This window comes from Gorilla gorilla, chromosome 13 (assembly GCF_029281585.2).
Source record: "Gorilla gorilla gorilla isolate KB3781 chromosome 13, NHGRI_mGorGor1-v2.1_pri, whole genome shotgun sequence".
In the NCBI taxonomy this organism is placed as follows: domain Eukaryota; kingdom Metazoa; phylum Chordata; class Mammalia; order Primates; family Hominidae; genus Gorilla; species Gorilla gorilla.
In genome coordinates this window covers 65,314,489-65,334,411 of record NC_073237.2, presented here as the reverse complement: position 1 = coordinate 65,334,411, position 19,923 = coordinate 65,314,489, and the positions used below count along the sequence as shown (strand labels likewise).

At 44.9% G+C, this 19,923-nt stretch overlaps 1 protein-coding gene across 3 annotated transcripts in view; it reads right to left on the bottom strand.

Moving 5' to 3' along the window:
• Positions 1-19,923, bottom strand: part of FXN (frataxin) — an 88,079-nt gene that overhangs the window by 9,786 nt on the left and 58,370 nt on the right. For 2 of the 3 annotated variants that reach the window (XR_010130234.1, XR_010130232.1), the window contains exons 5-6: positions 13,343-13,503; positions 6,314-6,428 (exon numbers count right to left, since the gene is read on the bottom strand). The gene's annotated coding sequence lies outside the window, so the exon portion shown is untranslated. The remainder of the gene's footprint in view (positions 1-6,313; positions 6,429-13,342; positions 13,504-19,923) is intronic. The other variant, XR_010130233.1, reaches the window with a different exon arrangement.

The window sequence follows — 19,923 nt, the reverse complement described above, 5'->3', positions numbered from 1 at the left end:
CAAATCTCCTAGTCCTTGCATTTAGAAGCTGGTTTTTCTAAGACTTCCAGTATGTATGAATTCTTTGAAAATTATATTACTTTTATTTCTACTGATTTTATTCTGGATACTAAGGATGTCTCGAATGAGTCAGATACTAAGATTCATCCTTAGCAATCATCTAGTGTGTTTTATGCAGTTATCCTTAAAAACATCAGGGATGTCTGAACTTTTAAAACATCTGTCAGAGCAAAATTAAAAGAGCATTTGGTAGTACTCTAACTTTTTGTTCAGTTAAGAAGTGGTTGATAAAGTTTCCATATTTTTCTGGAAAAGTTAAAAAAAAGTTACATGTCATTTGGGGAAAATGTCAGAAATTTTTGTATAGATTGATGCCAAAAAAGACTTTTCTAGCATTGTGGAACATGGTGAGACACCATATAAATTCCAGAAAAAAAGCTACTGGAGTTACAGATTTGTTGTAAGGTACAAATTCACTGCTGCCTTTACACTAAGAAATGTATATGCTAACCATATATGCTGTATTTATTTTGTTGTTAAGCATACTTTCAGTTTACTCATAATTTTCAATTTACTATAAAAATGTATCAATTAGCATATAGAAAAATATTACTTTAAGATGACTTGTTTCCTTTGAAAATACATTATGTACTGAGGGTTATGATTTATGTCAGAAATTTACATTATAAGTCCTTGGATAAGCACCAAAGTTGAATGAATTTTCTTTTTTTTCTTTGAGATGGAGTCTTGGTCTGTCACCCAGGCTGGAGTGCAGTGGTGCAATCTCAGCTCACTGCAAGCTCCGCCTCCCAGGTTCACTCCATTCTCCTGACTCAGCCTCCCGAGTAGCTGGGACTACAGGCGCCTGGCTAATTTTTTGTATTTTTAGTAGAGACGGGGTTTCACGGTATTAACCAGGATGGTCTTGATCTCCTGACCTCATGATCCGCCTGCCTCGGCCTCCCAAAGTGCTGGGATTACAGGTGTGAGCCACTGTGCCCGGCTCATGAATTTTCAACAAAATGTAATTAAAGTCTATATGTTTTCAGATGTTAAAAAAAAAGGCCGAGTGCGGTGGCTCACGCCTGTAATCCCAGCACTTTGGGAGGCCGGGGCGGGCGGATCACGAGGTTAGGAGATCGAGACCATCCTGGCTAACAAGGTGAAACCCCGTCTCTACTAAAAACAAAATACAGAAATTAGCCGGGCGGGGTGGCGGACGCCTGTAGTCCCAGCTACTCAGGAGGCTGAGGCAGGAGAACGGCATGAACCCGCGAGGCGGAGCTTGTAGTGAGCCGAGATTGCACCACTGCACTCCAGCCTGGGCAACAGAACGGGACTCTGTCTTAAAAAAAAAAAAAAAAAAAAGATTTGGGGAGGGGGATTGAATCGAAATGAATTTTAGTTGTCTTTAGTGGCTTTTCCTGATTTGGGGGTCACAACTTTTTAGTGTATTTCTGCCAACCAACTCTAAAGAATGCTCTCCATTAGTTAAAAATGGTAAGCTAGTCCATATGGGCCAATATGCAAAGTTCTTCAAGACACATGGTTAAGGAAAAAGGCAATTTGCAAAACAATACATATAGTTTGACCTGTTCATTTAGTAAATACACATATATGCTAATAAGTAGAAAAAAGGCTGGAAAGAGGAGTAGCATCTTGGTTAACAGTGGTTAACTGGAAAGGTGAGAGACGTTATTTAGGGGAGTAAGGGAACAGTGGTGAAGACGAACCTGTACTTTATTTATTTATTTGTTGAGATGGAGTTTCACTCTTGTTGCCCAGGCTGGAGTGCAATGGTGCAATCTTGGTTCACCACAACCACTGCCTCCCAGGTTCAAGCAATTCTCCTGTCTCAGCCTCCCGAGTAGCTGGGATTACAGGCATGCACCACCATGCCTGGCTAATTTTGTATTTTTAGTAGAGATGGGGTTTCTCTATGTTGGTTAGGCTGGTCTTGAACTCCCCACCTCAGGTGATCCGCCTGCCTCAGCCCCCCAAAGTGCTGGGATTATAGGTGTGAGCCACCGCGCCTGGCTATTTATTTATTTTTAATGGAGACAGGGTCTTGCTATGTTGGCCAGGATGGTCTCCAACTCCTGGGCTTAAGTGATCCACCCACCTCTGCCTCCCAAAGTGCTAGGATTACAGACCTGAGCCACCACACCCAGCCCACACCTGTACTTTTTAATAATGTACTCTTTTGAATTTAATTAAAAGCCAAATACAGTAAAATAAACATAATGGGGTGGACTAGAAGATCTGCCAGTTACCACTGGCTGACACTTGCAGGGATCCTAATGGGATGGAGAAAGTCTTGAAGGGGACCCAGTGAGAGGTTGCTTTTAGGGTGTTCTGGTACTTCCTGAAGACTAAATAGGGGCAGCTGTACCTCTCAGAAACAGGCTGGCCAAGGTCACAAGGGTCACATGACTGCTGAGTGCTCTTTTGGCACTCCTTACCCCTCCCCAGCCACACCTGCCTGGCCTGAGGGCAGGGCTGCTCCTGAGCCTGGAGAAAACCTGGGTCCCTCCTCCCAGGAAGCTCCACCTTCTCTCTGAGCAGTGGCACAAATAGGTAAACACCTGACCTGTGACTACCAGTCAGGTGTTGAGAAGAAAGGAAAGAGGAATAGCCAACGACAGTCCCTCCTCCATGCTCAGCAATCACTGGGTGAAAGATTGCTTTGGTCCTCTTTAACACACTTCACAGTCCACTCTACTTTGACATGATGTTGTAAGTCATTCAATTTACAAATCTCCATGGAGTTTAGAGTCAGTGGTTACCTCTAGATTCACAGCTAGAATGGCTTTAAAAGACATTTTTAACAAGCTTTTTTTTTCTCTTTTAAAGCCATCTTTAAAAAGTTTTTCTAAGAAAATATCAGTTCAAGTAAGTGGCATACTGTTTGCTTTATGGCATTTGGACTTTAGCAAACAACTCATAAATAAATATTTTGTGTTAGCCATTTGTTAACAGTCCAAGGATCACTGTAGTTTTATTTAAGCCTCCGGCAAATACAACTAATTTTAAATTCACATAGAAAAGCATAGTTTCTCTGAAGTTGGGATTACCTATGAATTTCCAGTGAGAAAGCCACAGCTATACAGATATAGATATAGATATAGCTAGACATACATCATTGGATGCCTTCGTAGAAAATGAAGGTAATATTACTGATAGTGCGCAATGTAAAAACTTACTCATTGTGATGTTCAAAGAGTTGTGAACAATAATATAGTTCTGTAATAATACAACTGGTATTTATACATATAGGTTAATAATTGAAATTAGAGATACAGCTGAATTGCAACTTTGCTTATTATCCATAGGGTAATAGTAGAGATAATAGGGACATGACCAAAATAATGGGCTCACATTTTAATGAGTATTTATTTGGCACATTATCCCTGTGATGTAAACTGTGGTTATATAAGTAGGCTAATTGATTAAAAAATTCTTTCATTTGGCCAGGCGCGGTGGCTCACGCCTGTAATCCCAGCACTTTGGGAGGCCGAGGCGGGCAGATCATGAGGTCAGGAGATTAAGACCATCCTGGCTAACATGGTGAAACCCCGTCTCTACGCTAAAATACAAAAACTTAGCCAGGCGTGGTGGCGGCACCTATAGTTCCAGCTACTCGGGAGGCTGAGGCAGGAGAATGGCGTGAACCTGGGAGGTGAGGCTTGCAGTGAGCCGAGATCGCGCCACTGCACTCCAGCCTGTGCGACAGAGTGAGATTCTGTCTCAAAAAAAAAAAAAAAAAAATTCTTTCACTTAAATCAATAACAACAATTGAAAAACACAACAAAAAAACCAGGGCAGGTGAAGGTGTGGTAAAGCTGGTACATGGCTATTGCCCATTGTAAACTGTCCCAGCTTTTTTTGTTTGTTTTTAAGACGAAGTTTTGCTCTTGTTGCCCAGGCTGGAGTGCAATGGTGCGATCTCAGCTCACCACAACCTCTGCCTCCCGGGTTCAAGCAATTCTCCTGCCTCAGCCTCCTGAGTTGAGATTACACGCATGAGCCACCGCACCCGGCTGTCCCAGCTTTTTTAAAAAGCATTTTAATTTAAAATGCATTAAGACTTGCAAAACTGTCCAAATCATTTGATCCTGTAATTTCACCCTATCTTAAGACAATAGTCAAGGCTGGGCGTGGTGGCTCATGCCTGTAATTCTAGCACTTTGGGAGGCCGAGGCAGGAGGACCACCTGAGGTCAGGAGTTCGAGACCAGCCTGGCCAACATGGTGAAACCCCTTCTCTACTAAAAATACAAAAATAGCTGAGCATGGTCGTGGGCACCTGTAATTCTAGCTACTCAGGAGGCTGAGGCAGGAGAATAGCTTGAACCCGGGAGGTGGAGGTTGCAGTGAGCCGAGATTGCACCACTGCATTGCAGCCTGAGTGACAGCACGAGACTCTATCTCAAAAAAAAAAAAAAAAAAGACAATAGTCCAAATGCAGAGAAAACTATATGCACAAATCTTTTCATCAACACATTATTCATAAAAGCAAAAAAATGGCAACTGAAATATCCAACAATTAGGAAAAAGTGAAGTAAATTAATGCAGTCACTAAAAAATTTTATATGCGTATATATATGTTAATCAGGAAGAGCATGTAACAACATTTATTCAATCAGCAAATATTTTTTGAGCCAGCTTTACTATACCATGCTAAGTAAAATGGTGAAAAAGATGGAGAAGGTTTGGTCCTCATGGAACTTGTAGATAACACTTATGATATAATATTCAGTTGAAATTACAGAATACAAAATTCACCCAGTATGATTACCATGGTGCAAAAATGAAATGCACAGGCAAAGGACAGGAGCAAAATAAGCCCTAGTGCAAACTGTATTTGTATTCATTCAGGGTAGTGACAGTACTAATGACTATTCTTCCTTTTACCATTTTAGAACTTATGGTAGATGTTTTTATTAAATATTAAAGTGATATAAAATGTGTAGAGACATCAATAAATAATACTGTTACATTAAAAAACAGAATATAAGTAGAATAGCTGCATAGTATACCTGCAACTCTCCATTCAGATGAACAGGGATTGAAATCAATCGTGCAAGTATTATGAAAAGTAGTAGCATCTGAGCTAATTTATTTTCCTTTAACAAATGCATGTTAATGTTGTTAGTTCAAGGTCTTGTAATAATGTGTAATAAATATGTGTAATAAATAAATAAACTTTTATTTATTTATTTATTTATTTGAGACAGGGTCTCTCTCTGTCACCCAGGCTAGACTGAAGTGAAATCACCGCTCACCACAGCCTCGACCTTTGGGCTCAAGCAGTTCTCTCACTTTAGTCTTCCCAGTAGCTGGGACTACAGACATGCGCCACCACGCCCAGCAAATTTTTGTATTTTTAGTAGAGATGGGGTTTCTCCATGTTGGCCAGGCTGGTCTTGAACTCCTGACCTCAAGTGATCCACCCACCTCAGCCTCCCAAAGTGCTGGGATTGATTACAGGCTGAGACACTGCACCTGTCCCCCACATGTACTTTTTTTTTTTTTTTTTTGAGATGGAGTTTGCTCTGTCACCCAGGCTGGAGTGCAGTGGCTCACTGCACCCTCAACCTCCCAGATTCAAGCGATTCTCCTACCTCAGCCTCCCAAGTAGCTGGGACTACAGGCATGTGCCACCAGGCCTGGATAATTTTTTGTTTTTTTGGAGAGACCGGGTTTCACTGTGTTAGCCAGGATGATCTCGATCTCCTGACCTCGTGATCTGCCTGTCTCAGCCTCCCAAAGTGCTGTGATTACAGGCATAAGCCACAGCCCCCAGCTTTTCTATGCGTACTTTTAAAACAAATTTAGGCCGGCCGCAGTGGTTCACGCCTGTAATCCCAGCACTTTGGGAGGCCAAGGTGGGTGGATCACAAGGTCAGGAGATCGAGACCATCCAGGCTAACATGGTGAAACCCCGTCTCTACTAAAAATATAAAAAAGTAGCTGGGCATGGTGGCGGGCGCCTGTAGTCCCAGCTACTCGGGAAGCTGAGGCAGGAGAATGTTATGAACCTGGGAGGCAGAGCTTGCAGTGAGCCGATATCGTGCCACTGCACTCCAGCTTGGGTGACAGAGCGAGACTCCGTCTCGAAAAAATAAAATAAATAAATAAATAAATAAATAAATAAAACAAATTTAGAGGAGCCTCTTCTGCCCATCCAAGAACCCTAGAGAGAGAGAGACATGGTACAAGAGAAAGCACGAGCGTCGGAGTCCTACAGTGGGCATAAGTCGCAATGTTTTCATATTTCAGTTATGTGACTGAGGTAATCTCACTGGACCTACCTGAACTTGCTTTCCCTTTCAAAAATGAGGATAGACTCTTCTGCCACCCAGGATGAGATGGAAGATAAGGAATGTCCCAGCCAGTTTGAAGTTTCACCCTGTGATAGAAGCCCTGCTGGACAGATAAGCGAGAGTGAGGAACTTGGCAAAACTAGGCGAATGAGCACTTTCTTATAAGATACCCACCCTCATTGCACGGCACAGCCAAGGGCAGTCTTTTATGGACCTGTGCTGTCACGGGAAAGGGTCCTTCCAGGCATCAAAAGCTGTCGATAGCCCGGCACGGTGGCTTATGCTTGTAATCCCAGCAATTTGGGAGGCTGAAGCAGGAAGATCACTTGAACCCAAGAGTTCAAGACCAACCTGGGCAAATAGCCAGATTTCATCTTTGCAAATAATAAAATAATTAGCCAGGCGCGGTGGTGTGTGCCTGTGGTCCCAGCAGCTCTGGATGTTGAGATGGGAGGATTGCTTGAGCCCAGGAGGTTGGCCTGCAGTGAGCTGTATTTGTGCCTTGCACTCCAGCCTGGGTGACAGAGCGAGACCCTGTCTCAAAAACAAAGCAAAACAAAGCAAAACACCAAGTATTTCTTGGTGGATTTTTTTTTTTTTTTTTTAGACAGAGTCTCACTCTGTTGCCCAGGCTGGAATGTAGTGGTGTGATCTCGGCTTACTGCAACCTCTGCCGCCCGGGTTCAAGCGATTCTCCTGCCTCAGCCTCCCAAGCAGCTGAGATTACAGGTGCCTGCCACCGTGCCCGGCTAATTTTTGTAGTTTTAGTAGACACGGGGTTTCACCTTGTTGGCCATGCTGGTCTCGAACTCCTGACCTTGTGATCCACCCGCCTCGACCTCCCAAAGTGCTGGGATTACAGGTGTGAGCCACCGCGCCCGGCGTAGCCTTATGTCTAATTCTGTCATATTTGAGCAGCACAGATGAATAGTTTACAAGCTTGGTCTTTAGGTAAGAGTGTTGCAGGTACTATTTGATTTTACTGCTTTTTTTTTTTTTAATATAACTTTAGGCCAGGCACAGTGGCTCACACCTGTAATCCCAGCACTTTGGGAGGCCAAGGCAGGTGGATCACCTGAGGTCAGGAGTTTGAGGACAGCCTGGCCAACATGATGAAACTCCACCTCTACTAAAAACACAAAAATTAGCCAGGCGTAGTGGCACGTGCCTATAATCCCAGCTACTCAGGAGGCTAAGGCAAGAGAATCTCTTGAACCCAAGAAGCAGAGGTTGCAAATTGCTAATATCACACCACTGCACTCCACCAGCCTGGGCGACAAGAGCGAAACTCCATCTCAAAATAAATAAATAAATAATAAATAAATAAAATAAATTTAAAGCAGTACAAGTGCAGTTTTGTTACTGGATATATTGGGTAGTGGTAAACTCTGGGCTTTTAGTGTAACCATCTTAACCATCCTTCGAATAATGTATGTTGCACCCATTAAGTAATTTCTCATCTCTCACTCCCTTTCATCCTCCCACCCTTCCAAGTCTCCAGTGTCTGTTATTCCACACTCAATGTCCATGTGTACACATTATGTAGCTCCCACTTGCACATGAGAACATGCAGTATTTGGTTTTCTGTTCCTGCATTAATTCACTCAGGATAATGGCCTCTAGTTCCATCCATGTTGCTGCAAAAGACATTATTTCATTCTTTTTCATGGCTGAATAGTATGCAGTGTGTGTGTGTGTGTGTGTGTGTGTGCGCGTGCCACATTTTCTATTGATGGATGCTTTGGTTGATTCCATATTGCTACTGTAAATACTGCTGCAATAAATATACAAGTGCAGGTATCTCATTATTATTATTATTACTTATTATTATTTTTTTTTTGAGATGGCTCTGTCGCCCAGGCTGGAGTGGAGTGGTGTGATCTCAGCTCATTGTGACCTCCGCCTCCCAGGTTCAAGCAATTCTTGTGCCTCAGCCTCTCGAGTAGCTGGGATTACAGGCACCCACGACCACGCCCGGCTAATTTTTGTAGTTTTAGTAGAGACGGGATTTCACCATGTTGGCCAGTCTGATTTCGAACTCCTGACCTCAGGTCTTCCAAAGTGTTGGGATCACAGGCGTGAGCCACTGTGCTCGGCCACAAGTGCAGGTATCTTTTTTTTTTTTTTTTTTTGAGATGGAGTCTCGCTCTGTCGCCCAAGCTAGAGTGCAGTGGTGCTATCTCGGCTCACGGCAAGCTCAAGCTCCGCCTCCTGGATTCACGCCATTCTCCTGCCTCAGCCTCCCGAGTAGCTGGGACTACAGGTACCCCCGGCTAATTTTTTTTTTTGTATTTTTAGTAGAGATGGGGTTTCACCGTGTTAGCTAGGATGGTCTCGATCTCCTGACCTCTTGATCCATCCGCCTCGGCCTCCCAAAGTGCTGGGATTACAGGCGTGAGCCACTGCTCCCAGCCGCAGGTATCTTTTTTATATGATTTATTTTCCTTTCTACCCAGTAGTGGGATTGCTAGCCCGAATGATCATTCTATTTTTAGTTGTCTGAGATATCTCCATAACGTTTTCCATAGAGGTTGTACTTACATTCCCACCAACAGTGTATAAGAGTTCCCTTTTTGGCCGGCCATGATGGCTCATGCCTGTAATCCCAGCACCTTTGGAGGCGGAGGCGAGCAGATCACGAGGTCAGGACAAGAAGACCATCCTGGCTAACACGGCGAAACCCTGTCTCAACTAAAAATACAAAAAAATTAGCTGGGTGTGGTGGCATGTGCCTGTGGTCCCAGCTACTTGAGGCAGGAGAATCGCTTGAACCCGGGGAGGGGCAGAGATTGTGATGATCCAAGATCTCGCCACTGCACTCCAGCCTGGGCGACAGAGCGAAACTCCATCTCAAAAAAAACACAAAAAAAAACAAAAAAAAGAGTTTCCTTTTCTCTGCATCCTTGCCAGCATCTGTTATTTTTTTGAATTTTTAATAATAGCCATTCTGACTGTTGTAAGATGCTATCTCATTGTAGTTTTAATTTGCCTTTCTCTGATTATTAGTGATGTTAAGCTTTTTTTTCACATGCTTGTTGGCTATTTGTATGTCTTCTTTTGAAAAATATCTATTGAAGTCCTTTGCCCACTTTTTAATAGGGTTATTCTCTTTTTGTTGTTGAGTTGTTTGAGTTCCCTGTACATTTTAGATATCAGTCCCCTGTCGGATGCTTAGTTTGCAAATATCTTCTTCTACTCTGCAGGTTGTCTGTTCATTCTGTTGATTGTTTCTTTTTTACTGTGAAGAATGTTTTAGTTTATGTCCTATTTGTCTATTTGTATTGTTGTTGCTTGTGTTTTTGTGGTCTTAGTCATAAATGTTTTGCCTAGACAAACGTTCAGAAGCGTTTTGCCTAGGTTTTCTTTTTTTTTTTTTCTTGGCTCACTGCAACCTCCACCTTCCAGGTTCAAGCAATCCTCTTGCCTCAGTCTCCTGAGTAGCTGGGATTACAGGCATGCACCGCCACATCTAGCTAATTTTTGTATTTTTAGTAGAGACGGGGTTTCACCATATTGGCCAGGCTGCTCTCAAACTGCTGATCTCAAGTGATCCGCCCACCTCTGCCTCCCAACGTGCTGGGATTACAGGCATGAGCCACCACTCCCAGCCTTGCCTAGGTTTTCTTCCAGTTTTTTTTTTTTTTTTTTGAGAGGGAGTCTCGCTCTGTCACCCAGGCTGGAGTGCAGTGGCGCGATCTCAGCTCACTGCAACCTCTGCCTTCTGGGTTCACTCCTGCCTCACCCTCCCATGCAGCTGGGACTACAGGCGCCCACTACCACGCCCAGCTAATTTTCTGTATTTTTAGTAGAGGCGTGGTTTCACCGTGTTAGCCAGGATGGTCTCATCTCCTGACTTTGTGATCCGCCCGCCTTGGCCTCCCAAAGTGCTGGGATTACAGGCGTGAGCCACCATGCCCAGCCTTCTTCTAGTATTTTTATAGCTTCAGGTCTTACACGTAAGTCTTTAATCCATCTTGAGTCAATTTTTGTATGTGGTGAGAGATAGGGGTCCAGTTTCATCCTTCTGCAAATGGCAATCTAATTTTCCCAGCACCATTTAATTGGTAAGGGTGTTCTTTCCCTGTTGTATGTTTTTGTCAACGGATTTTTTTTTTTTTAATTGAGACAGTCTTACTCTGTCACCCAGGCTGGAGTGCAGTGAGTGGCACAATCTTGGTTCACTGCAACTTCCGCCTCCTGGGTTCAAGCAATTCTCCTGCCTCAGCCTCCCAGGTAGCTGGGATTACAGGCGCACCTGACCTCAAGTGATCCGCCCACCTTGGCCTCCCAAAGTGCTGGGATTACAGGCATGAGCCACCTCACCCAGAGTTGTCAACTGATTTTTCCAAGGTATTTTTAACTCTTGATCCCCTTAGATGTGAGAGGTGGGGGAACTGCTTGCTGAGAGTTGCTTTGTAACTGTGGTACCAGCAGATCATTCTTGATTTTGTTTTCACTAGTGTAATATCTTTATTAGTGAAGACTTTTTCTCCTACAACAGTAACACCATTTTAAAGAGTGAAACTTGTAAAACTACCTTGGACTATGAGCTAGTCATTCAGACTATATAACCACGTAAAAATAAAAACTGAAGACCACTATATTACATGGGCAACTATTGACCAGAGTAACAAACATGATTTTAAAAACAAAAATAAATACATAAAATGAGAATAATATTACCTCCCTTGGCCGGGCGCAGTGGCTCATGCCTGTAATCCTAGCACTTTGGGAGGCTGAGGTGGGTAAATCACTTGAGGTCAGGAGCTCGAGACCAGCCTGGCCAACATGGTAAAACCCCGTCTCTATTAAAAATACAAAAACGTGTCCGATCTGACACAGTCTTGACCCATGTTCAATCAGTTGTTAAGTATAAATTTTCTGCAGTGCCCTCACCTCCACCAACTACTCTTATTCTCCTTGCCCTTATATCTTGACGGCTGACTTTGAGAGCTTCTCAACAGCTTCTCAACTTCAAGCCTGTCCACACACAGTTCTTTAGCTTTGGCCACGTCACTTTCTAGTTTAAATTCCTTTGAAAGACTTCTCCAGGTTATATCTCCTTCTGCCCTCCTAGAAGAAGGTGAAACTCCTCAGCCTGGCACTCAGGGTACATAACAGCTCAGGGCATTTTCCTACTCATGTGAATATACAAACTACACTTTGCCAACCTGGACCTTTCTCCCAGAAGAACTCACCCTTTCTCATGGTTTTACTAAGGCACCCTCTTCCCTCTAATCTAGCCGTTAAAATCTTGTCCACCAGGGGTGGGTGCAGTGACTTATTCCTGTAGTCCCAGTACTTTGAGAAGCCAAGGCAGGAGGATCACTTGAACCCAGAAGTTTGTGACCAGCCTGAGCAACATAGCAAGACCCCATCTCTAAAACAAAAATTTAGCGGGGCCTGGTGGCACATATCTGTACTTCCAGCTACTCAGGAGGCTGAGGTGGGAGGCTCCCTTGAGCCCGGGAGTTCAAGGCTGCAGTGAGACATGATTGTGCCAATGCACTCCAGCCTGGGCGACAAAGCGAGACTGTCTAAAACAAACAAACAAAAAAAAACTTGTCGCCGGGCGCGGTGGCTCACGCCTGTAATCCCAGCACTTTGGGAGGCCGAGGCAGGTGGATCAAGAGTTCAGGAGATCGAGACCATCCTAGCTAACACGGTGAAACCCTGTCTCTACTAAAAATACAAAAAATTAGCTGGGCATGGTGGCGGGCGCCTGTAGTCCCAGCTACTCGGGAGGCTGAGGCAGGAGAATGGCGTGAACCCTGGAGGCGGAGCTTGCAGTGATCCGAGATCGCACCACTGCACTCCAGCCTGGGCGACAGAATGAGACTCCATCTCAAAAACAACAACAACAACAACAACAACAAACCTTGTCCGCTTTTCAAGGCCCATGTCTAAATTCAATCAGATTATTGAAGTCTCTCCTGACCTCACTCACTAGAAATGGTCCCCAATGTATCCTCTGATTCTCTCTACCATACCCATGGTTTGCTTCTTTGCTAGCCTGTTGTGTATTATGCCTATGCAGTATACCTCTGGGGCTTGTCTTCCTCTTCTTCCCCAGGAGTCGTCTTTGTTATACACACTCACACATCCCCCCCATACACATACTCCAGCTCCTAAAATCCTTGTAGATAGAGCTTATATCTGGTACCCTGACACATAGTATGTGTTCAATAAAACATATGTGTTGAATTATCTCCTCACCAATATATGATTTCTTTTCCTTTCTTTTTTCTTTCTTTCTTTTTTTTTTTTTTTGAGACAGGGTCTCATCACTCTATCACCCAGGCTGGAGTGCAGTGGTACAATCATGGCTCACTGCAGCCTCTACCTCCTGGGCTGAGGTGATCCTCCCACCTCAGCCTCCCAGGTAGCTAGGGCTGCAGGCAAGCTGACCACTCCCAGCTAATTTTTTATATTTTTTGTAGAGACAGGGTTTCACCGTGTTGCCCAGGCTGGTCTTAAACTTCTTGGCTCAAGTGATCTGCCTGCCCTGGCCTCCCAAAGTGCTGGGATTATAGGCATGAGACACTATGCCCGGCCAAGATATAATTATTTATATTAATAATAAGTCAAAAATAAAATAATGATTTTTCTTTTTTTTTAATTTTTTTTGACAGAGTCTCACTCTGTTGTCCAGGCTGGAGTGCAATGGTGCACTCTCAGCTCACTGCAACCTCCATCTCCCAGGTTCAGTCAATTCTCTTGCCTCAGCCTCCAGAGTAGCTGGGACTACAACTATGCACCACCACACCCAGCTAATTTTTGTATTTTTAGTAGAGACGGGATTTTACCATGTTGGCCAGGCTGGTCTTGAACTCCTGACCTCAGATGATCTGCCCGCCTTGGCCTCCCAAAGTGTTGGGATTACAGGCGTGAGCCACTGCGCCCAGCCTAAACATTAATTTATTGACTTGATATGACTAAATGTTCCCATCAAGAATGTTCTACAGATTCCTTCACTGATACATATCCACAGTAAGGAAAAAACAAACAGCCACTTACCCAGCCATCCTATGAACAGCACTGTCTGGGTTGCTTCGTTGCTCACTTGCTGATTGGAATCCCAGGAGACAGAAACAGAGGTAGTCCAGCACATGGCCTGTTTGGAGAGCATGGTCCTCACTTTTCCTCAGGGATGGAACAGCCACAGGAGCCACGTTAACCTTCCAGGAGAAGGAGTATGTCTTGAGCATGGGTTTGGCATATTAAGGAGCCATGCCTGCAAATAAATTCCATCTCGAACTGAAGAGGCACTAACCGAGGAGCTGAGTTAATTATTCTTGCCTGTGGTTCCCAAGGCTACAACCTCCTTAGGATGCTGGGTAACAAGATCCTTTTCAACTCACTTGGGAGATATTAGTTGTCTGTTGCCTGCACCTGACCCCTGGATATGATTCATAGGGTTTCTGTCTGCTGCGGAGCCAGAGAAAGCAGCCAGCAAAGATATATTAGCTCCCACCTGGTGTTTTCACGCCCCACTGATATGCCATAAAAACTCCCAGCTCCCCGTCCGGCCAGCCGCCCCGTCCGGGAGGGAGGTGGGGGGTCAGCCCCCCACCCGGCCAGCCGCCCCGTCCGGGAGGGAGGTGGGGGGTCAGCCCCCCGCCTGGCCAGCCGCCCCGTCCGGGAGGGAGGTGGGGGGATCAGCCCCCCGCCCGGCCAGCCACCCTGTCCGGGAGGTGAGGGGCGCCTCTGCCCGGCCGCCCCTACTGGGAAGTGAGGAGCCCCCCCGCCCGGCCAGCCGCCCCGTCCGGGAGGGAGGTGGGGGGTCAGCCCCCCGCCCGGCCAGTCGCCCCGTCCGGGAGGGAGCTGGGGGGTCAGCCCCCCGCCCGGCCAGCCGCCCCGTCCGGGAGGGAGGTGGGGGGGTCAGCCCCCCCGCCTGGCCAGCCGTCCCATCCGGGAGGTGAGGGGCGCCTCTGCCCGGCAGCCCCTACTGGGAAGTGAGGAGCCCCTCTGCCCGGCCAGCCGCCCCGTCCAGGAGGGAGGTGGGGGGGTCAGCCCCCTGCCCGGCCAGCCGCCCCGTCCGGGAGGTGAGGGGCGCCTCTGCCCGGCCGCCCCTACTGGGAAGTGAGGAGCCCCTCTGCCCGGCCACCACCCTGTCTGGGAGGTGTACCCAGCAGCTCATTGAGAACGGGCCATGATGACAATGGCGGTTTTGTGGAATAGAAAGGGGGGAAAGGTGGGGAAAAGATTGAGAAATCGGATGGTTGCCATGTCTGTAGAGAAGGAGGTGGACATGGGAGACTTTTCATTTTGTTCTGTACTAAGAAAAATTCTTCTGCCTTGGGATCCTTTTGATCTGTGACCTTACCCCCAACCCTGTGCTCTCTGAAACATGTGCTGTATCCACTCAGGGTTGAATGGATTAAGGGCGGTGCAAGATGTGCTTTGTTAAACAGATGCTTGAAGGCAGCATGCTCGTTAAGAGTCATCACCACTCCCTAATCTCAAGTACCCAGGGACACAAACACTGCGGAAGGCCGCAGGGCCCTCTGCCTAGGAAAACCAGAGACCTTTGTTCACTTGTTTGTCTGCTGACCTTCCCTCCACTATTGTCCTATGACCCTGCCAAATCCCCCTCTGCGAGAAACACCCAAGAATGATCAATTAAAAAATAAATAAATAAATAAATAAATAAAACTCCCAGCTAAGGACCTCCTATTACGAACGCACCCGCTGTGTGTGAAGGAGGTGATTGATGTTAAACTCACATGCCAGAGAGAACTGGCCTATGAGGAAACAGGAAGAAAGAACTCTCTCTCACTTTTTTTTTTTGAGACAGAGTCTCACTGTGTTGCCCAGCTGGAGTGCAGAGGCACGATCTCGGCTCACTGCAACCTCTACCTCCCGAGTTCAAGCGATTCTCATGCCTCAGCCTACCGAGTAGCTGGGATGACAGGTGTCTGTCACCACGCCCAGCTAATTTTTGTATTTTCAGTAGAGACAGGGTTTTGCCATGTTGGCCAGGCTGGTCTCGAACTCCCAACCTCAAGTGCACTGCCCACCTCAGCCTCCCAATGTGCTGGGATTACAGGTGTGAGTTACTGCACGCAGCCAGAAGAAAGTATTCTCCATATCACTGCATTCACCTACTAGAGACTTCTTTCCTCAGGTAGCCAAGACCCAGAAGCAAAATGACTGGAAATCAAAGATGGACATTAAGAGCACATTCATCTTCTTCATCAGCTGCTGACAACTATTACTCAGGTGTGTAACATGTAGGCAAAATGTCTCTGCTATACCGGGGGCATGTCAGCAATTCGGTCCTGCCCAGATCTGGATTCTTCTTCTTTTTTTTTTTTTTTTTTTGAGACAGAGTCTCACTCTGTTGCCCAGGCTGGAGTGCAGCAGCACGATCTCAGCTCACTGCAGTTTCCTCCTCCTGGGTTCAAGCGATTCTCCTGCCTCAGCCTCCCCAGTAGCTGGGATTACAAGTGCCTGCCACCATGCCCAGCTAATTTCAGATCCGGATTCTTGATTTCTAGAATCGCAGCTACTCATGAGACTGGTTGATGCAATTGCTTGCTTTTAGGAATTACGGAGAGGAGGGTTACATGGGTCCACAACCCCATAATATAATCTAAAATTTCACAGTTTTGTCTCTGAAACCAAAAGTTTGATGCCCAAACTAATTTGGCAGCAAAATCTGACCTGAAGTAATGTAAGTCTATTTATGATTCTTATTTGTTTTAGTTAGTAAAAATAGTCATACATTTCACTGGGATATATTCATGTGTTTGTTTATAGGATGTGACTCCAAGTCTTTCTTGGAGATATCACGTCATAATATACAATATATGCAACGTATTTCGGAAAAAATTCTAAATTCCATAACACATAGCCCAAGAGTTTCAGATAAAGAGCTGTGGAACTGTAAACTTAAACCTCAGGGAGATCAACAGTTACCAGTGAACCATCCCACACGTCAAATTGCAGTTGTAGCACCTTAGAGTCTCTGCATTTCCTGCGCAAACATACATGACAATATATCTAATCCTAGTCCTAATTGGATACTGTATCAGCCTTGTAGAAAAGTTTGCAAAATCATTATATACACTTCAACATTCTAACACTGTGAATTTGCACTGAACTGTGTTTACAGTGGCTGCCCCTCCTTAACAGGCCAAAAAACTCCATTTCCTCTTACTGCTTTTCATATCAATAAAAAAACAAGCATCCACCTAAGGCAAACATACTCAAATTTCTCTGTAAGTTTTCAGGGGAAGAAAATTAGGAGAGTCACTAAAAGGACAACAATATGGTCAATTTCTTTTGTATATCACCTAATTTCCTTTAGGTGGCTGTGGCAGGGTAGGGCTTGATTTTGTGACTCTAGTATGGTATCACCACAGCAAATTAATCTTTCAAATATCCAGGTAAGTCAGAGATCATGATTTGGGTCTTTAACTGAACAGGAATTAGGTGCAAGATGTTGAATTCAGCCGGGCATGGTGGCTCACGCCTGTAATCCCAGCACTTTGGGAGGCTGAGGCGGGTGGATTGCCTGAGGTCAAGAGTTCGAGACCAGCCTGGCCAACATGGTGAAACCCCGTCTCTACTAAAAATACAAAAAATTAGCTGGGCGTGGTGGCGGGCACCTGTAATCCCAGCTACTCGGGAGGCTGAGGCAGGAGAATCGCTTGAATCCGGGAGGCGGAGGTTGCAATAAGCCGAGATCCTGCCATTGCACTCCAGCCTGGGTGACAGAGCAAGACTCTGTTTCAAAAAAAAAAAAAAAAAAAAGATTTCGAATTCAGAACACCTGAAGGTTTTATGGATGGCAAAATTATTAGATTGGATGAATGGATTATGGCCTAGAGGTATTTCTGTTGACCAAATAGAGGAAATACAGGAATTTATCTTTTGCCCTCTGTACCCAATGTGCTCAATGATTTATGAGTAACTGCATTCGTCACAGGCAAAACATGTACCAACAGGCTAAAGGACATTCCAAAGGAAACTCACGACTCCTTATTCATATCTAATGGAAGAAGGAAACTTGGTAGGGTTCACAGTCTTGTACGTTTGTGTTCACAATCACCACATGTTGTTTGATGTAGGATCCCAGGACAGATACAAAAATCCTCTCCATGCTTAAAGCACAGTTCTTGTGCAGAGCACTGAATTGTCTGTCTCGTGGATCTGCATTGGCTTCTCTGCTACATGAATTACTTCTGGGAGGAACATGACTTCCCATCTGTTCTCCTTTACATTCCGAAGATGGGGTTTCAGCTACACAAACTGTATTGTATCATCTTTCACCTGCACTATTGTGATAGTCTTAACTATTTCCAGGACCAGGAATGGAACATACTTCCCCTAAACTATGCAAAAGGATTCTTTTCTCACTTCATTCAAGCTTCTGCTCAGATGCTACTGTGTCACAGAGGCCTTCAACTACTCTATTAAAAAGAGCTCCACTCAAAAAAATTCTGGAGATGGATGGTGGTGATGGCTGCATAACAATGCAAATGTACTTAAGGCTACTGAATTGTATTATTATTATTATTATTATTTATTTATTTTTGAGACAGAGTCTTGCTCTCTTGTCCAGGCGGGAGTGCAGTGGTGCGATCTCAGCTCACTGCAACCTCTGCCTCCCAGGTTCCAGCTATTCTCCTGCCTCAGCCTCCCAGGTAGCTGGGACTACAGGCATGTGCCACCAAGCCTGGCTAATTTTTGTATTTTTTAGTAGAGATGGGGTTTCATCATATTGGCCAGACTGGCCTCAAACTCCTGACCTCATGATCCGCCTGCCTCAGCCTCCCAAAATGCTGCGATTACAGGTGTGAGCCACCATGCCCGGCCTTGAATTGTATTCTTAAAAATGGTTAAGAAGGTAAATTTTATGTTATGTACATTTTAAGACAATAAAAAGCAAAGAAAGAGAGAGAGAAAGGAAGAAAGAGAAAAGAAGAAAGGAAGGAAAGAAAGAAGGAAGGAAAGAAGGAAGGAGGGAGGGAGGGAAGGAAGGAAGGAAGGAAAAGAAGATACATTCTACTCAGCATGATCCATCTCACCTGCTTCATTTTTCTATTAGCACTTACTGATACTATAGATGTATGTGTCTACTATCTGCATTCCCCCAGTGAAAAGTGAGCTCCGGGAGAGCAAGTGCTTTATTTACTTTATTCAATCCTATATTTGTGACTCCCAGAACAGTGCCTGAGCATTGTAGAACTACTAAATGTTTTCTAAATGAGAGCAAGCAAGCAAGCAAAGTCCCAAACTAGTATTCCCATCTTTAGTTTTTCTCCCTTGGTCTAATCCAATTCATCTTAGACACTGACCACAGGGTTATCTGGGTTATCTTTTTAAAACATAGATCCAGCCAGGTATAGCAGCTCTTCCTGTAATTCCTTTAATTCTGTGAGGCTGAAATGGGAGGATCGCTTAAGAGAGATATTACTCCTAATATCACCGTGGGTGTATACCCTGTGATATTATTTGTAATATCTAAGGGAGGTATTACTCCTAATATCACAGTAGATGTACACCCTGTGATATTATTTGTAGTATCTAAAGGCAGTATTACTTGTAATATCACAGTGTGTGTACACACTGTAATATTTTTGTAATATCATAGGGAGGTATTACTCCTAACATCACAGTGGGTGTACACTCTGTGATATTATTCATCATATCTAAGAGAGATATTATGCCTGTAGTCTTAGCTACTCTGGAGGCTGAGGCAGAAGAATCACTTGAACCCAGGAGATGGAAGTTGCAGTGAGCCGAGGTCGTGCCACTGCACTCCAGCCTGGGAGACAGAGCAAGACTCTGTCTCAAAAAAAAAGAGGTATGTAGGCCTGGTGCAGTGCCTCATGCCTGTAATCCTAGCACTTTGGGATACTGAGGCAGAAGGATTGCTTGAGCCCAGGCATTTGAGACTAGCCTGGGCAACATAGCAAGACTTCATCTCTACAATTTTTTTTTTTCTTTTTTAAGGTTATGTCTTGCTCTGTCACCCAGACTGGAGTGCATGGCGTGATCTCGGTTCACTGCAATCTCCGCCCCTCGGGTTCCAGGGATTTTCCGGCCTCAGGCTTGCGAGTAGCTTGTATGACAGGTACCCACCACCACATCCGGCTAATTTTTGTATTTTTTTAGTAGAGATGGGATTTTACCATGTTGGCCAGGCTGGTCTCAAACTCTTGACCTCAAGTGATCCGCCCGCCTCAGCCTACCAAAGTGTTGGGATTACAGGGATTACAAGGTGTGAGCCACTGGGCGCTGCCCTACAAAAAATTTGAAAAATTAGCTAGGCATGGTGATATGTACCTGTAATCTTACCTATCTGGGAGGCTGAGATGGGAGGACTGCTCGAGCCCAGGAGTTCAAAGTTACAGTGAGCTGTGATTGCACCACTGCACTCCAGCCTGAGTGACAGAGTGAGACCCTGTCTCAAAAAAAAAAAAAAGATATGTTAAAGTACTAAACCCTAATACCTCAGAATGTGACCTCATTTAGAAATAAGGTTGTTGCAGATGTTTTAGTTAAATTAAGACAATGAGATCATACTGGAATAAGGTAGGCCTCTAATCCAATATGACTGATTTCCTTACAAGAAGTCAGTGAAGACA